This window comes from Sciurus carolinensis, chromosome 4, assembly GCF_902686445.1.
Source record: "Sciurus carolinensis chromosome 4, mSciCar1.2, whole genome shotgun sequence".
NCBI classification, from domain to species: Eukaryota; Metazoa; Chordata; class Mammalia; order Rodentia; family Sciuridae; genus Sciurus; species Sciurus carolinensis.
Window position 1 is genome coordinate 131,102,464 of NC_062216.1, and position 17,203 is coordinate 131,119,666.

The 17,203-nt window shown below is 35.5% G+C and overlaps 1 protein-coding gene across 1 annotated transcript in view; it reads left to right on the forward strand.

The window, feature by feature from the left end:
• Positions 1-17,203, forward strand: part of Trhde (thyrotropin releasing hormone degrading enzyme) — a 367,467-nt gene that overhangs the window by 138,938 nt on the left and 211,326 nt on the right. The window lies entirely within an intron of this gene.

A 17,203-nucleotide genomic window follows, 5' to 3' on the forward strand; every position in this document is an offset into this window, starting at 1 on the left:
CCTGTTACTTGTTGGTTCAAGAATCTGTATTTCCCTGTTCTTGGTGAAGTCCATTCTTTATACAATTTTGTACAAATGAGATATGTACAGATGTTAAGTGATACAGTGCTGCTTCACATTGCCCAGCTCCCAAATGCCTTGCCTGGAAATCCATTGCTATAGTTTATTAATTTCTTATTCAGTTCTTAATTCTTTCGCTTTTGCCACTAACCTACAAATGACAAGTGTAGTCACCACAAAGAGGCTGGAACATGACTTTGATAGTCTTAAGTTTAAATTGTGTTTTCTCAATAGAAATGTAATTGAAATCAGTGGGAGTTCAGTCTTGGTAGAGATTAACGATTAGACTCTTTATTCTTGCAATTTCACATCAGTTTTTGGCTTATTTGATTACTCAAGTTTTCTTTTATGCTCTGTGTAGTCTGGGGCAAGCCAAGATTTTTCTGAATCTCTGTATAACTGTGTTTACTGTGTTGAGCTTACTGTGAGCAGCTGATTCTATCTGTTACAAGTATAATTTGATGATTTTAAATGTTATTTTTTTCTCAGAGAAAGAAATAGTATTGAAGGGGTGGGACTTTAGTAATGCTCTTCACTGGATTTTATTCTTATTAGGTTTCAGTGATGGAATTTTACAATGTGTTTTTTGAAATCACTAAGGCTGTTCAGTTCTATTTGGTACATACAATTTATATTGATAATGAAATTCCCAAATTCACTAGATAATATAACTCCTTCTGCATCTAATCATTTAAATAAGGCTTAAATACTTTTAAATCATGTTAAAGACATATACTTTTCATGTAGAACCTGTAAATATTAAGGATGTATTTTATAATTTTTAAGAATACTGAACAATTTCCACTAGGTTTTTCTCAATTCCATGAGCAAATTCAATACATATGTTAATTGTTTATCAAATGTATTTTGTATATGTGTGTGTCTGGAAATAGAGAATATGAACTCAGCTAAGGCATCATGTGTGTTCAGGTGTTCTATTTTATTTAAAATTTTTTTTCAGATGTTGCTAGACCTTTATTTTATTCATTTATTTATATGTGGTACTGAGAATCGAACCCAGTACCTTACACATGCTAGGCAAGTGCTCTACCACTGAGCTACAACAGCAGTCCCATTCTAGGTATTATTTTAAAAGGTGTTTTAGAACTTGTATTGAAGTTTAAGTATTTCCAATAATTCCTATTTTATTAAGCTCATGTTTTCGTAAATAACTGGCAGAATCTGATGTTCAATTTCTTTGAGGCATGCAGAACAGAATCAAGGCTGGTTCTCAAGAGTAACTTTTAATTTCCCACATTTATTCCATCATAACTCAAAGAGTTTTCATTACTTCAACTTTTTTGTATTCTGTTTTAGTGGTAAAGTGAGAGATAAAGTGGATGACTGAAAAATATGCAATCTATGTTGAATGATACTTATTTACTTTTTTAGTAAATGTATATTTAAGACATTTCTGTCATTCATACAAAATAAGTCTAATATGCTTCTTAGCCCTGATGACAACATGTAGTATGAAATCTTTAAATCTTTTCCTGTGTCAATTTTTTCTTGTCCCCTAGCTCTGTTACATAAAGTTGGTAAAATGAATTTTTAAATAACTTTCCATGGAGACTGATGAATTGATTTCTCCATCTTTTGAGGTAAAATCAGTGATAATAGGGCAACTTTCACTGGAGGTTCTTTGCAAACACTGTCCCATTAATCCTTGCACCAATAATTGACAAAAATTAGTGTTGCAGTACTTCAGGGGAGATGGAGAAGGTTTCAAGAGGTCCTATTGTTTCAAATCACGTCTTAAGTCAGAGATCAAGTCTATAATAGAATTTTGTCTTCTGTTTCTGCTACCAAGAAACATAGCAGTGCCCTGTGCATTTTGATGCTAAAGAAGAAAAGGCATCAGAATAGTCTGTTTCTAAAAAGTTATTAAGGAAACATATGGGTAATGATGATAAGCAAAAGTCATTTTCCTGGAAGAAAGAGTAGATGAAATTACTGATATTTGACTTAAATCTGATCAAGGAGACACTAAGTTCTAATGGGGAAGAGATAGTGTTATGGTTTAGGTTTTTTTTTATTATTATTGTATACAAATGGAATACATGTTGTTTCTCTATTTGTACATGGAGTCAAGGCATCCCATTTGTGTAATCATACTTTTACATAGGGCAATGATGTTTGATTCATTATTTTTTTTCTCTTCCCCCCCACCTCTCCCATCCCTCTTTTCCCTCTATACAGTCCTTCTTTCCTTCATTCTTACCACACACTCCTTATCCCTAACCCTAAACCTAACCCTAACCCTAATGCTAACCCCTCCCACCCCCCATTATATGTCCTCATCCGCTTATCAGTGAGATCATTTGTCCTTTAGTTTTTTGAGATTGGCTTATCTCACTTAGCATGATATTCTCCAATTTCATCCATTTGCCTGCAAATGCCATAATTTTATCATTCTTCATTGCGGAGTAATATTCCACTGTATATATATGCCACAGTTTCTTTATCCATTCATCAACTGAAGGGCATCTAGGTTGGTTCCACAATCTGACTATGGTGAATTGAGCAGCAATGAACATTGATGTGGCTGTATCTCTGTAGTATGCTGATTTTAAGTCCTTTGGGTATAGGCCAAGGATAGCTGGGTCAAATGGTGTTTCCATTCCAAGCTTTCTGAGGAATCTCCATACTGCTTTCCAGAGTGGCTGCACTAATTTACAACCCCACCAGCAATGTATGAGTGTTCCTTTTTCACCACATCCTTGCCAACACCCATTGTTGCTTGTGTTCTTGATAATCACCATTCTAATTGGGGTGAGATGGAATCTTAGGGTAGTTTTGATTTGAATTTCTTTTATTACTAGAGATGTTGAACATTTTTTCATATATCTGTTGATTGCTTGTAGATATTCTTCTGTGAAGTGTCTGTTCATTTCCTTAGCCCATTTGGTGATTGGATTATTTGTATTCTTGGTGTAGAGTTTTTTGAGTTCTTTATAGATTCTGGAAATTAGCACTCTATCTGAAGTATGAGTGGCAAAGATATTCTCCCACTCTGTTGGCTCTCTCTTCACATTGCTGATAGTTTCCTTTGCTGAGAGAAAGCTTTTTAGTTTGAATCTATCCCAGTTGTTGATTCTTGCTTTTATTTCTTGTGCTAGGTTTAGGTTTGAAGTGTCCCCCAGATGCTTATCTGTGACATAGTATAAGAAAATTAAGAGGTGAAATGATTGGATTATGAGAGTCTTCATTTAATCAGTGCATTAATCCAGCGATATGGATTAACTGGGTGGTGACTGTAGTCAGGGAGGGTGTGACTAGAGGAGATAGGTCACTGGGGGTGTGCCTTTGGAGTTTGTATTTTGTCCCTGGTGAGTGGAGCTCTCTGTCTCTGTCTTTGCTTCCTGATTACCATGTCCTGAACTGCTTTCCTTTACCACACTCTTCCACCATGATGTTCTGCCTTACCTTGGACTAGACTAGAGCAGTGGAGTTGGCCAATCATGAACTGAGACTTCTAAAACCAAGAGGACCAAATTAACTTTTCCTCTTCTAAAATTGTTTTTTTCAGGTCTTCTGGTCACAGTGGTGAAAAAGCTGACTAAAGAGGTAGGAAAAAATTCTAGGAAAAAGCAGCTGTGTTGCTTGAGAGTTAATTAGGGAGGAGCTATATGAACATTTCACAATTCAAAATTACTACAGAAAACAGGTCAAGTTCTTTTATAGAGGCTTAATAATCAGTGAATGGAGTAAGAGGAATGGGAAATAACTTCAAGTAAAATCCTAACCATATAATCAATGTTTAAGGAAATTGATGTGTCTATCCAGCAAGTTCCTTTATGTACTTGTTTGAGAAATGATATAAAAGGATGTGTATAAAGGTTAAAAAGAGTAGAGGATGGTTAGGAATTAAAATAGAAATAATATATGGCATTTGCTAAGAACTTATGCCTGCCATGTCCACTTTTAAATCTGACAGCACATTGAGTGCTATTCTTATTTCCATTTTAGAGATGAGATAATTGAACTTCACAGAGGTTAAGCAATTTCCCCGAGATTTTACATTAATATAATGGCATGAACCTAAAGCAACCAGATCTTAAATATAAAGCATCCAATTAGGTGAAGACTTTTAAAGGAAAAAGTGCTAAAATAATCAAAAGTAAGTTATGTTTGGAGCAAGAAAAGATAGAAAATGCCTTATTTCTTAACCTGATGGCAGGAAGAAGGGGAATTTCTCAGCTTCAGTTTTTCCTTTTTTCTATTTGAAAGAAAATGATCATCACACCAAAGAAAGAAATATTTATAAATAAAAATTTGAAATTCAAGGTTTGAAAGGTGATAGGACAGAGATAGCTGCCCATACAAGTGGGCAGAAGTGTGGCATGATAGAAGGCACATGGACTTTGTAGTCAGCTAGGTGCAGACCAGAATTTTGTCTCCCAGCAACTTCCTGATTTAGAAATTTGGCCAAGGTATTCAACATTTCTGAGTCTCAGTTTCTTCACCTGGTGTATTATTCAGGGTTCTCCTCAGAAATAAGAGAAATGTATGACTCTGTTAATGAAAGAGATTTAGTATAAGGTATTGACTCATGTGATTACAGAGACTGAGGAGTCCTACCACCAGTCCTCTACAAGATGCAGATCAGCAAGGCTGGTGGTGTAGTGTGAAGGCCTGAGATCTCATGGTGTGATTTCAGTCTGAGTCTAAAGGCCTGAGAATCAGGACACATTGGATCAAGCATTCAGGGAAGGAGAGAGAGAGAGAAGGAGGAGAGGAGAATGGAGGGGAGGGGAGGACAGGAGGGGAGAGGGGAGGGGAGGGGAGGGGAGGGGAGGGGAGGGGAAGAGAGGAGAGAAGAGGAAAAGAGAATGTTCTTTTCTACATTTTTGTTCTTTTCAGACTCTGAAGGGACTGAATGATGCCTACCTGCATTGGGAGCCCTATCCAGTTTACTGTTTACTGATTCAAATGTTAATCTCTTCCAGAAACACCCTCACAGAAATACCAGAAATAATGTTTAATAATGCCCAGCTATCTGGGCATTTCATGACACATAAAATTAGCTATAACACTTGGTGATAAGAGAAATTATACCTGCTTCCTAGAAATGAGTAGATTAAGGGAGATAACTGATGTAAAATTTCTAGTAAATTACAGCCACTTAAACCAATAAATGTTATTTGCCATACACTTTTTTTCATACCTTCTCAGTGAATTGCAAATGATTCTGCTAAACTACTATGAGTAATCTCAGAAGAGTCAAGGAAAATAAGAACAGAAATGGAGAAATGTCTTATGTTTCAAAGAAGCAAAAAAATACACAGTTCACAAATACAAAAGAACAGGCACAATTCTAGAATGCACTATTTAATATTGCTATCACGAGCCCTATAAGGGAGCAATTGCCTCTACTAAGCAGTACCTTTTTCCTAATATTGGCATTCTGCTTCACCCTACAGCTGGTGTGATTTTTACTCCATCTGTAAATTCAGGCCCACCTCACATTTCTAAGATCAGATCTGAAATTAGGTTAAATGCAATTAATGAGCTCTAGCTTATTATCTAGCCCTCTGATAATGTTTAGGTTGTCTTGTTTCATGTTCTTGCTTCATTGTAGCAACCACTCCTGATATCCTAATTTTCCTAGGACAAAAGTAAGGAACTGAGGGAACAATTTTGGGAAGGAAAGACTGTCTCATGTCTGGAAGATACAAACTGTTTCCATAACCAAGTTCAAGGGAGTTAGGGCCTTTCTGATCCAAGCTGGCCTCATATTCAGTGTGTCTGTGTTGTGACTGGGATATGAGGTATTCTTCAAAAGTTCCTGAGTTGATACAGGTATGTTTGGAGGTGAAATGATCGAATTAAGAAATTTGTAACTAATACTAGTTCTAGTCCTAATCCTAGACCATTCTAGATTGAATGGACTAACTGGGTATTAACTGTAGGCAGGTGGGACATGGCTGGAAGAAGTTGATTACAGGACCCATGCTCTGGAAGGATTCATCTTTCCTGCAGTTTCGTTTATCTTTGCTTCCATGAGCTGAGAAGCTTTCTTCCACCATACCCTTCCAACGTGATGCTCTGCTTCATCTCAGGCCCAGTGCAATGGAGTCAGTTAAACATAGGCTAAACCTCTGAAACTGTGAACCCAAACTTAACTTTTCCTAATCTAAGTTGTTCTTGTCAGGTATTTTGGTCACAGCAACAAAAAGGTGATTAATATACACTTAAATAAATTGGGTTCATTTCCACCACAGATCAGGGCATAGATAGCCACCAACACTGGCCATACAAAGGTATGTAGGAAGGCTCAAGATCCATTTCATATATACTGAAATTGTCTTCATCTTTATGGCATCAAATGTGGGAAGTAGACCCCCAATCTTTAGTGAAGAAACGATTCCTAATATACTCTTAAGCTGTTGTCAGATTTATTCTAAGAACTGTTATGATTCTGAACCTGTAGGTGGTAGACTTGTAGGGCATGTGGCATGAATCTTAAATGTTGAAATGTATTTGTTATGGTTTGGATATGGAATGCATGCCCCCAAACTGATTTTTTGAAAGCATGGTCCCCAATATGGCAAGATTTAGAGGCGTGACTTTTAGGCAATTATTGAATCATGAGGATTGTAATCTCATCTGTTGCTTAATTCATATAATAGATTAATAAATCGAATATACAGTCGGCATGTAAGGTGTGGCTGGAGGAGGAAGTAGGTCACAGGGGCCGTGCCCTTGGGGACATATCTTTTCCCTGATTCCTTGCACTCGCTCTACTTCCTGGCTACCATATGGTGAGCAGTTATCTTCCACGACACCTTCAGCCATGATATTCTGCCTCACCTCTGTCCCAAGGCTGGAGCGGACCAACCATGGACTAAGACCATGAGGCCAAATAAATGTTTCCTTCTCTAAGTTGTTCTTGTCAGGTATTTTGGTTACAGTGACAAAAAAATTTGACTAACACAGCATTAGATTCTTCCCTTTACAGACTATCTTTGAGATTAGTACAGTTGCTGCACCAAATGTGAACTAAGCAGAGTAATGCAGTTTATCTCATGCTGCACAAGAAGCCAACTCTAAGTTAGAGAGGTCAAACGTCAGCCATCTTTGGCTCATGGATTGCATGACTCGTCTCTGCTCCATTGTCTGAGGCTTCATTTGGGAAATCCTGAGTCTACAAATGACTTAAATGAATCTTAAATAGCTGGGTTTCCATTTGGAGGATCCCTGCTCACACACAAATAACTGGGTTGGAAGGAGCTGAACACAGCTGTGACTGGCAATGAGAATACACTTGGATAAACTCTCACATGGTTTGGCCTCTTCAGTAAAATGGCTGCTCCTGCAAGGTGGAGACCTGAGAAGGAGCATGTGGAAGGAGCTTTCCAAGAGATGAAGGTAGGCTCTGCAGGGTTTCTTCTAACCCAGTCTCTGAGTCAGGCAGCACTATTTTTATAACGTTTTATTGGTTACAAGAATCTCTTCAGCTAGCCCAAGTTCAACAGGAAGGAGGGGAACTGTCAAAAAATCGTGTTGTGGAAGACATTATGGGATGGGAGAAATGGTCATGGGCATTTTTGGAAGAATTCAGTCTATCACACTGTGGTATTTTTGATTAGTTTGATTGATTAACTCTGGTTTGGTTTTTCTCCTTTTGTTTTTGTTTTAGACAAAGAATAAAGTGGAAAAATCCAGAAAAACATATAACTTATTTCTTGTATTCTTAAGCTTTCTTAGCTCATTTATGGTGGTAATGGCAGTTCAATTATGAGTTTTAAAATCTCCATTGCTTCGGGATATTTTTGTAAAAGCTGTGATGCGTATATACTCAAGTACCCTATTAAATAGAAATGCTGTGTAAACCAGAATGCCAAATATTTTATGGTACAGAGACAATAGATATATATGTCCATCTTTATTCCTTAATGTTGACATAGATTTATTGTTAAAAAGAGTCTGGTGTCTTTTTCACAGCTGCAGTGATTCATTATCTCTCATCCTGAAACAATTGTTTTAAAAATGTTCTGGGTCTGCTGCTGTTCATCTCTTGTATTATATTAATTTTTTTATCTGTAGAAATAGTTTCTTTTCAGTTGGGATTTTATGGTTCCTAGAAATAGTGACAAGAGTATGAAAATCTTGCCAATTTTATAGTGAACCTTTAAACAATAGTAAGAGCTTGAAGATTGGCTAACTGGCAGTTAGCATCGTGTAGAAATGGAAAGGAGTAGCATTTATGGCAACTCTACTATTTAATCTTTGCATTCTCTATATAATCCTCCAAGTCTATATTCATTAGCAGTGAAAGAAAAGATACTGTGTTCTGGTTATATTCAGTGTCAAGTGACTGAAACATTTTGATTAGCAATCTATCTTTTCAATACTAGCCAGTGATTTATTCTTAGAGAGAAAAAGATTCAGATAGGAATAGTAATTTTTTTTACAACCTCATAACTGAACAATACAAAATGGTATTATTTCAATATTATATCTTCAAGACTTCAGAATGTTTTCATTTTACTCTTCCTAGCACAATATCTTTCTGGAGAGAAAGCAAATGTGCACAATAAATAGGTGGCTCTATTTCTGTAGCATCTTGAGTTTCATGACCTTCCAAGTGGAGTTCAGTTTACTCAGGTTGGCCCTGTGCTGTGGCCTTTAATGTGTCCCCCAGAATTCACATGTTGGAAACCTAATCCCCAATGCAGCAGTAGTGGGAGGTGTGGACTTATGCAAGGTGTTTAGATCATGGGGATAGAACCCTCATGGATTGATGCATAACATTTCTTTCAGTCTGTTTTGTGCTGCTGTTACAGAATACTTGAAACTCGAGACAGAGCAATTTAAAATGAACAGGAAGTTATTGGCTCATGATTCTGGAGGGTGAGAAGTCCAAGATCAAGGGACAGGACAAGCATCTGACAAAGAGCTTTTCGGTGCATCATCCATGGCAGAAGGTGTGCAGAAGAAGAGAGACAAAGGGAGGGAGGGAGAAGGAAAGAGAGGAAGGGAGGGAGGGATTGGTACAGAACCCATTCCACTTCAGCATAATGAACTTAGTCCTATGATAATAGCATTAATATCGTCATGAGGGCAGAGCTCTCATGGCCTGTTCATCTCTAAGGGGTTCCCACTGCCTGGCTGCCATAAGCAAATGTGAAGTGAGGCAGAGCAAAGCCACTCCCTTCCACTATGATGTTATGAATCACCTCAGAGGCAAAGCAATGGAGCTGGCCAGATGTGGGCTGAAACCTTTGAAACCATGAGCCAAAATAAATCTTTACTCTTTTAAGTTATTTTTCTCATGTATTTTGTCATAGTGTTGAAAATCTGACTAACATATGAAGTCAAGGAAGCTGTTTTTTAAATAGAATCAGTGATTCTGATATAGATTTTCTGCCAGCTACAGTTTGGGGAATTCTACTTTATATATTGTGGTGGGTAGAATAATGTTTTAACAAAGATGGTCTAATTCTTGTTTTAAGAACCTATGGATATTGTTTTAGTTAGTTTTTTTTGTTGCTGTGGCCAGAAGACATGATAAAAATAACATAAAGGAGAAAAAGTTTATTTTGGCTCACTGTTTCAGAGATTCAGCCCATGATCAGCTGACTGACTAGGTCTGGGCTTGAGGTGAGGCAGAACATCATGGCAGTAGGGCCTGGGAGAGGTTAATAGCTCAGAATGGACAACCAGGAAGCAGAGAGAGCTCTACTCACCAGGGACAAAATATAAACCCCAGTGACCTATTTCTTTCAGCCACGTCCTATCTGCCTACAGTTACAACCACATGGATTAATCCATTGATTAGGTCATATCTCTTATAATCCAACCATCTCAATTCTGTAGATTCTTGCATTGTCTTACACATGAACTTTTGGGGTATCTCACGTCTAAACCATAACAAGTTTGTTAGGTTAAATGACAAAGGGAAAATAAGGTCACAGATGGAATAAGGTTGGTAATCAGTTGACCTTTACAAGGGTGAGATTATCCGAGATTATTTGAGTGGTAATGTGGAATCAAAGAGTTTTTAAAAGCAGAGAAGTAGGGCTGGGGAGATAGCTCAGTTGGTAGAGTGCTTGCGTTGCAAGCACAAGTTCCTGAGTTCGATCCCCAGCACTAAAAAAGAAAAAAAAAAAAAAAAAAAAGCAGAAAAGTAAACAGAGGAGAAATCAGTTGGAAAGGGAGGTGTGACAATGAAAGCAGAGCCAGGAGTGATTTGATGTGACCAAGACTAGACCTGTCCTTACTGACTTTGAAGAAAGTCAGAAGCCAAGGAGAACAGGTGGCCTCTAGAAACTGGAAAAGACAAGGAAGTAGGTTTATCCCTTGTATTAGGTTCCTGGGCTGCCAAGACTGGATGCCACAAATGGAGTGGCTTCAGACACAGAAATATATTCTCTTACAGACTTGGAGCCTCACTGTGTGAAAAATCGCTAGTAGGTCCATCCTTGCTCTGAGACTGGATCGGACTCTTCCTTTCCTCATTTCCAGGGGTGGTGCAGTTCCTGGCATTCCTTGACTTGTAGCTTTATCATGGAGTCTGGGCTTCTGTTACCACATGTCCTCCTTCCTGTCTTTGTCCTTACTGACGATTTCTTCTTTCTAAAGTTACCAGTCATATCAGACTAGGTTCCAGCCTAATGACTTATCTTAACTTGATTATATCTACAAAGACCTTATCTCCAAATAATATCTCATTCACAGGTACCATGGGTTAGGACTTCAACATATCATTCTGGGCAACACGACTCAACCCATAGTACTATTAGAGCCTCCAGAAACCACAGGGCTACCAGATTCCTACTTGGAGCCCTATAAAACTCATCTTGTATGTAATCCCTAGAACTGTAAGGTAACCAATTTGCATTGTCTTAAGCTACTGAATTTGGAGTGATTTGTCACAGCTGTCATAGAAAACTAGCAAACAGCTTAATTTAAATGCCATCTCATCTCTGAAGCCCCTTATCTTCCCTTGCCAAATTCCATATCTTATACCACGAACCTGTTTATATTTTTCTAATGAAATATTAACTACTAATCTTTCCCTTGTTATTTCATTAGGTCTTGTATCCCTCTAATGCTAACATTCTTGACAGAAGAGGCAATTTTTTCATCATCTTTGTATTCCTTGAATAAGTGGCTCAATAAGTGGCACCTAATACCCATTCAGTATTTAGTAACAGTAAATTTTCATGCAGAACTTAATTCCTTTGTTATAATGTCAAGTAGTTTCCCAGAATAACTACCTTGAACCTTAAATAAAACAGAAATCTAAGAAAGGAAATCAAGTCTTTTAAAAATATACTATGAAATCATTTCGTAGTTACCATGAAACTTCACATCTACGCAAAAAAATGAGAGCAATATTGGTCTGGTGTTTTGCATTAAGTTTTATTGTAGGTTTGGGATATTTGATCAAGAGAGCAATTGAATATGCACTTCATTGTTAGTGTGGCTTGTACTCTAAGAGTGTTCTGTATGTATGCCAGAAAGTCTTGGTCTCTTGTTGGCCAGCAAAACCCTTGATGTTTTTCCTTACAAGCTGAAATGGATCCATTTTGTTTTTCTGTTTGATTCAATTTCTGTAGCTAATGAAACCTGCTTATTTCTTATTAAATATGCCTACAAGATGTAGTTAATATCTATCTTTATTCTATAGTTGCCAACTGTTCCATAGAACATTTAAAGGTTTTTAAATTCTTTCTGATAGAAGACATTGAAAGAAACTGTTAACTATTTGTCTGTATGTGTGTTGACTCCTTTTAGTTAATCAGTTGTATTTTAAGATATCAAATCAATAGAGCTTCTGTAATTTGTCTTCGGTTAAGAGCCTCATTTCTTGACAACTGATGGAAATATCTTGAAAGAATTTATTATGGTAGGAAATATTGAAAATAAATAGAAAAGGTACTTCTTTTCTTTCATCTGAATTATAAGCAACCATTTCTATAAAATTTTGATGTTTCTGTGCCATCTATCTAACACCTACTGGAAGAAACCATTTTGAGGAAAATCTTGAAACTTCCTTATATTATTCATGAGAAAAAAATGATTGATCAATTAATTTTACAGCTTGCTTTTTACTGAGTCTGTGACAACTATGAGTTGTGGTTGACAATAGCACCAACAATAACAACAATAAATATTCACTAAAGAACCTAGGAAGGCTTGGAACATTGGGACCACCCAACTCAGATATAAAATCACAGACAGTCTAAAAGAAAAGCAGGATTTCAAGTATTCATGCCAATAACCACAGGTGACAGAATAAACAATTCAGAGGGTGGCCACGATGATGTAACATTTCTAAGACATCATTTACTACCATGTGAAATAAGTGCAATTGCATACAAGTAAGTGTAATATGTCACATCTCAGTAATTCAATGTAGATTTTCTTAAAGTACATAATACATGATATTAGAGATATACTACCTGAAGAAATAATCTCTTTGGCATATGTATTTTCTCATTATTGAACAAATTAGCAAAATTGCAAGGAATTATAATGAGCAAAATATTTTTATAAGACCATGTGGTGTATTGAACTTTATTATTCTACAGATTTAAAAATTGCAAACTTTAATCTCTGTGACAGGGACTGAAGGGGAAAGTTTGAAAATGTCTAGGAAAAACTTTTTCAGTGGTTTAATTATACAGCGTAATTGAAAATTTTAAAAATGTAATACCAACAATAACTACATTAAGCCTGTGGCCATAAATAATCTACACACACCAAATATATTCATCTAACAATAACTTATGAAGTAGGAACTATTATTTTCCTTAATTTTCCAAATGAGGGACCTGATGACCAGATATTAGATGACTGACCAGAGGTCATGCAGTTGGTAGGTGCTGGAGATGGTGTCAACAGTTGTCTTCTGAGTGCCTTTATATCTTAGGTACTGGTATGTGTTAGGTGCTTGAGATCTAGGACCAACAAAATACGTTTTTTTTTTTTTTTTAAGTCTATGCTCTTATGTAATTTACGTTCTTGAGGGTTCTTTTTCTTGGGGAAGAGGATTAGTTGTCAGGAAGTTAAAAATATACTTTAGTTAACCTTAGAGAAAATTACTGTTAATACTCCATTTATTGTTTTTGTTTTTTTCTCCTATATATCTATATATATTTTTTTTATTATTGTCAAACCTCTTTCCACATGAAAAGAAAATTAATTCTTCTTTATCTTAATCATTACCACTTAGTGGCCACATGTTATCTATATATTGTCTGGACCCTGCAATGCCTTAGAAAACTAAAAGTGAATCTTTAGTCTCAGGTTCTAAATTGAATTCTGGCAAATTGTTTTTTCTGGGCTCTAGAGCAGTGCTGTATTTGAGGCTCTGTGGACCATATGGTCTCTGTAACAGCTATTCAACTGCATCTGCTGTTGTACCCTGAAAGTAGCCACAGACAATATGTAAATGAATGGATGTGGTCAGGCTTGGTCCTGCACAGACTGTAGTTTGCCAGCCCTGATCTAGAAGGTGGGATCACCTGGAGGAAGAGACCCATTTTTCTAATTTGCACATAGGTACCATAGTGCCTGAGCTCAAGAGGCCCTGTTTCCTGCTTTATCTTCTCTGCTTGGATTCTGTATCACAGCCCTTTAATGCCTCCTTTCCCAGGGCCAAACATCTCCTCTTTAGCTTCTGGACAGAGATGTTAAGTCATTTTATTCTATAGTGTTTTATACTGCGTAGGGTGATTTCCTATTAGCACAGTTCATGGAAGATACCACACTAAAAAAACTCTTTTAGTTTTTTAGTCTCAATACTGGCTCCCTTTACTTGTGTCTGAGAGAGAGTGTGTGTGTGTGTGTGTGTGTGTGTGTGTGTGTGTGTGTGTTTATGATGGTGGGATTAGGATAAATTATCTTTTTGTGGGATATTTTACATTATCTCTCACATTGATTTGATACACCATTGTTGTAATGCAAATAAATCATTAGGCATGTTGAACTAGCACCAAAGGGTGGGTTTTAATATGTTTAGATGATGTAAACATAACATGCTAACAGACAGTTCTCTGATAATAGAATAATATACCATCTGAGGTTGAATGATCCCTTTCCTTTATGTTCATGCCTAGGCTGGATGCCTATATATTTGAGATGATGTGGAGGTGACTTTTAATTAAGTCATAAATTCGGTAGACTACTGATTTCTAAATTCCAAAGCTGTGCCAGATTGACTATATCAGAATGATATTTGAAAGAGTGAAAATTCATGTTCCTTGATCCAAAGGTTTAGGGTAGGATTGAGGGATCTGTTTTATATAGCTCAAATATTCAAACAACATAAAAAGTTTAAAGAAAAAATAAATTCTAACAGTAATCTTGACATCAAGATATTATTCCCGTAATTATTTTGATTTATATTATTTTATATATAACTTGGCAAAGATCGAATCAGTCTGCAGATCATATTGTACATTTTAAATATATACACATTATACATATATATATATTTATATTTCATGTACTCCTAAGAATATATTAAGGAGACATTTTCAAGTCAGCACATAAAAATAAATGTATCTACTTAATGATTTTGATAACAAGCACAAAATATTGTAAGATTTGGATGCATTAATTTATTTCACCAATTCTATAATTGTCCATGTAAAGAATGTGATTGTGAACATTAATATTTGTTGTGTAATAAGAACATTTCTGCCTATATCTATATCTCTAACTATGGGATATATTTGTATTTATACACTTGCTGAAATGTTTTTGTTAACTGTGGATGCAGTATTAGAAAGGATCAAACATCCTGTCCTTTATTGACAAAGTCTAGATCAAAATTTTTTAATAAAACAACAATATTGAGCTTTATTTTTTAATATAGTAGCTTTGGTTTTATTACATTTTTATTAAAAGGGAGAAATTGATGCTGCAAAGGTAATTGAAAAATATCTGTACAGTTCACATATCATACAATTCACACATTTAAAGGGTACAATCAAATAATATTTTGCATATATATAACCATTGTTCAGTCATTGCCAACATCAACAATTTTTAAACATTTTCATAACTTTGAAACAAAACTTTGTCTCCCTTACCATCTCCTGCCTAAAAACCTAGTTAACTACTAATTTACTATCTGTGCAATGCCTATTTATTTCAGTATTTTATATAAATAGAATCATACACTATGTGTTATTTGTGACTTCCTTACACTTAGCATGTGTTTTCAAAGTTCATCCACTTGTAGCATTGATTAGTATGTCATTCATTTTTATTGCTGTATAAAATCCCATTTTATGGATATACCACATTTTATATCCATAGTTACTTTGACTATTTTGGGTCCTGAAAATTATCTATTCATAAAAAAAATGGCATTTCCATTTTTTGGCTATTATGATTAATGCTACTATGAATATTCACATATACATTTTTTCTGTAGACATGTTTTTATTTCTCCTGGGCATATAGCTTGGGGTAAAATTACTGGGTCTTATGGTACCTGCATATTGACTTTTTGAGGAATTGCCAGACTGTCTTCAAAAGTGACCGGACCATTCTACATTGCATCTAGTGTATGAGGGTTTGAATTTTTCTGCAATCTTGCAAGCACTTGTTACCATTGATCCTGTCACTTATAACCTGCTTGGTGTGAAGTCGGATCTCATTGTGGTTTGATTTCCATTTCCTTGATGGTTAATGATGTTGAACATTTGTTCATGTACTTACTGGCCATTTGTGTATATTTGGAGAAATGTCTATTCATATCTTTGCCCATTTTTAAATTGAGTTATTTGCCTTTTTTATTATTGAGTCAGTAGAATGCTTTGTATGTTCTATACAAATTCCCTTATCAGATACAACATTTTCTAATATTCTTCCATACTTTGGGGTTTTTTTTCCCCACTTTGTTTTTTGGTATACTTTGAGGCCTAAAAGTTTTCAGTTTGATGTTTATTTATTTATTTATTTTTGCTATTGTTGCCTTTGTTTTTGATGTCACATCTAAGATGATTTGCCTCATCCAAGGTAACTGTATTTTCTTCCAAGAGGTTTATAGATTTAGCTCTTGCATTTAGGTCTACGTCTCTTTTTAGTTTATTTTTGTGCTTGGTGGGAGTGTGAGAAATGAATCCAACTGCCTTCTTTTGCATGTAGATATTCAGTTGTTCCAGCATCAAAAGTTGAAACTCTATTATCCATTGAAGTGTTAAGGCACCCTTGTCAAAAAACAATTGACAAAAATGTGAAGGTTTATTTCTGGACTCTGCATTCTGTCCCATCTATCTGTATGTCTGTCCTTAAGCTGGTACCACAGAATGACTTGATTTCTATGTCTGAAGTGTTAACACACCAACTTTGTTCTTTTTCAAGGTTGCTTTGAATATTTTGGGTCCCACAAATTAACATATGAATTTTAGGATCAATCTGTCAGTTTCTGCTAAAAAGCAAGTTGGAATTTTGATAGAGAATGCTTTGAATCTTTCAGTCAGACAGGAGAGTATTGTCATTTTAATATTAAGTATTTTCGTTCATGAACATGGGCTGTCTTTCCATTTACTTTTTATCTCTAAGTTTCTCAACAATATTTTATATTTTTCAGTTTAAATATATGATGCTTAAATTATTCCTAAGCATTTTATTCTTTTTGATGCCATTGTGGATTGGCACTATTTTGTCAATTTTATCTTCAGATTTTGAATTTCTGATGCATAGAAATATTATTGACCCTTGCATATTGCATTAATATCTGGTAACCTTGCCAAACTTGTCCTAATAATTTTTTTGTAGATTCCTTAGAATTTTTTTAAAAAATATGTTTTAATAATAAACTTAACAAATAGCATAGAAAATAGGCAACATTAAAAATGTGCTTGCATGTAGGATAGCTCAGAAGAGTATAGTGAATGGATGGAATCTATTGTATGATAAAAATACTACAAACAGGGATTTGAGTTTACTTACCTAGCATGCTTGAGGTCCTGGGCAAAACAAAAAAGCTACAAACACCATTTAATTGCCATTGATAAGAAATTTACTTGTCATGGTCCAGAAAAAAGTTTCCAGATTTATTTATAATTTTGTTAAATTTGAACTATTGAAATTTGTTCAACTATTGAAACATTCTGACTTGCATTAATGTTATATGTCCCTGTATTTATATTTAAAAAATCACAAACAGATTAAA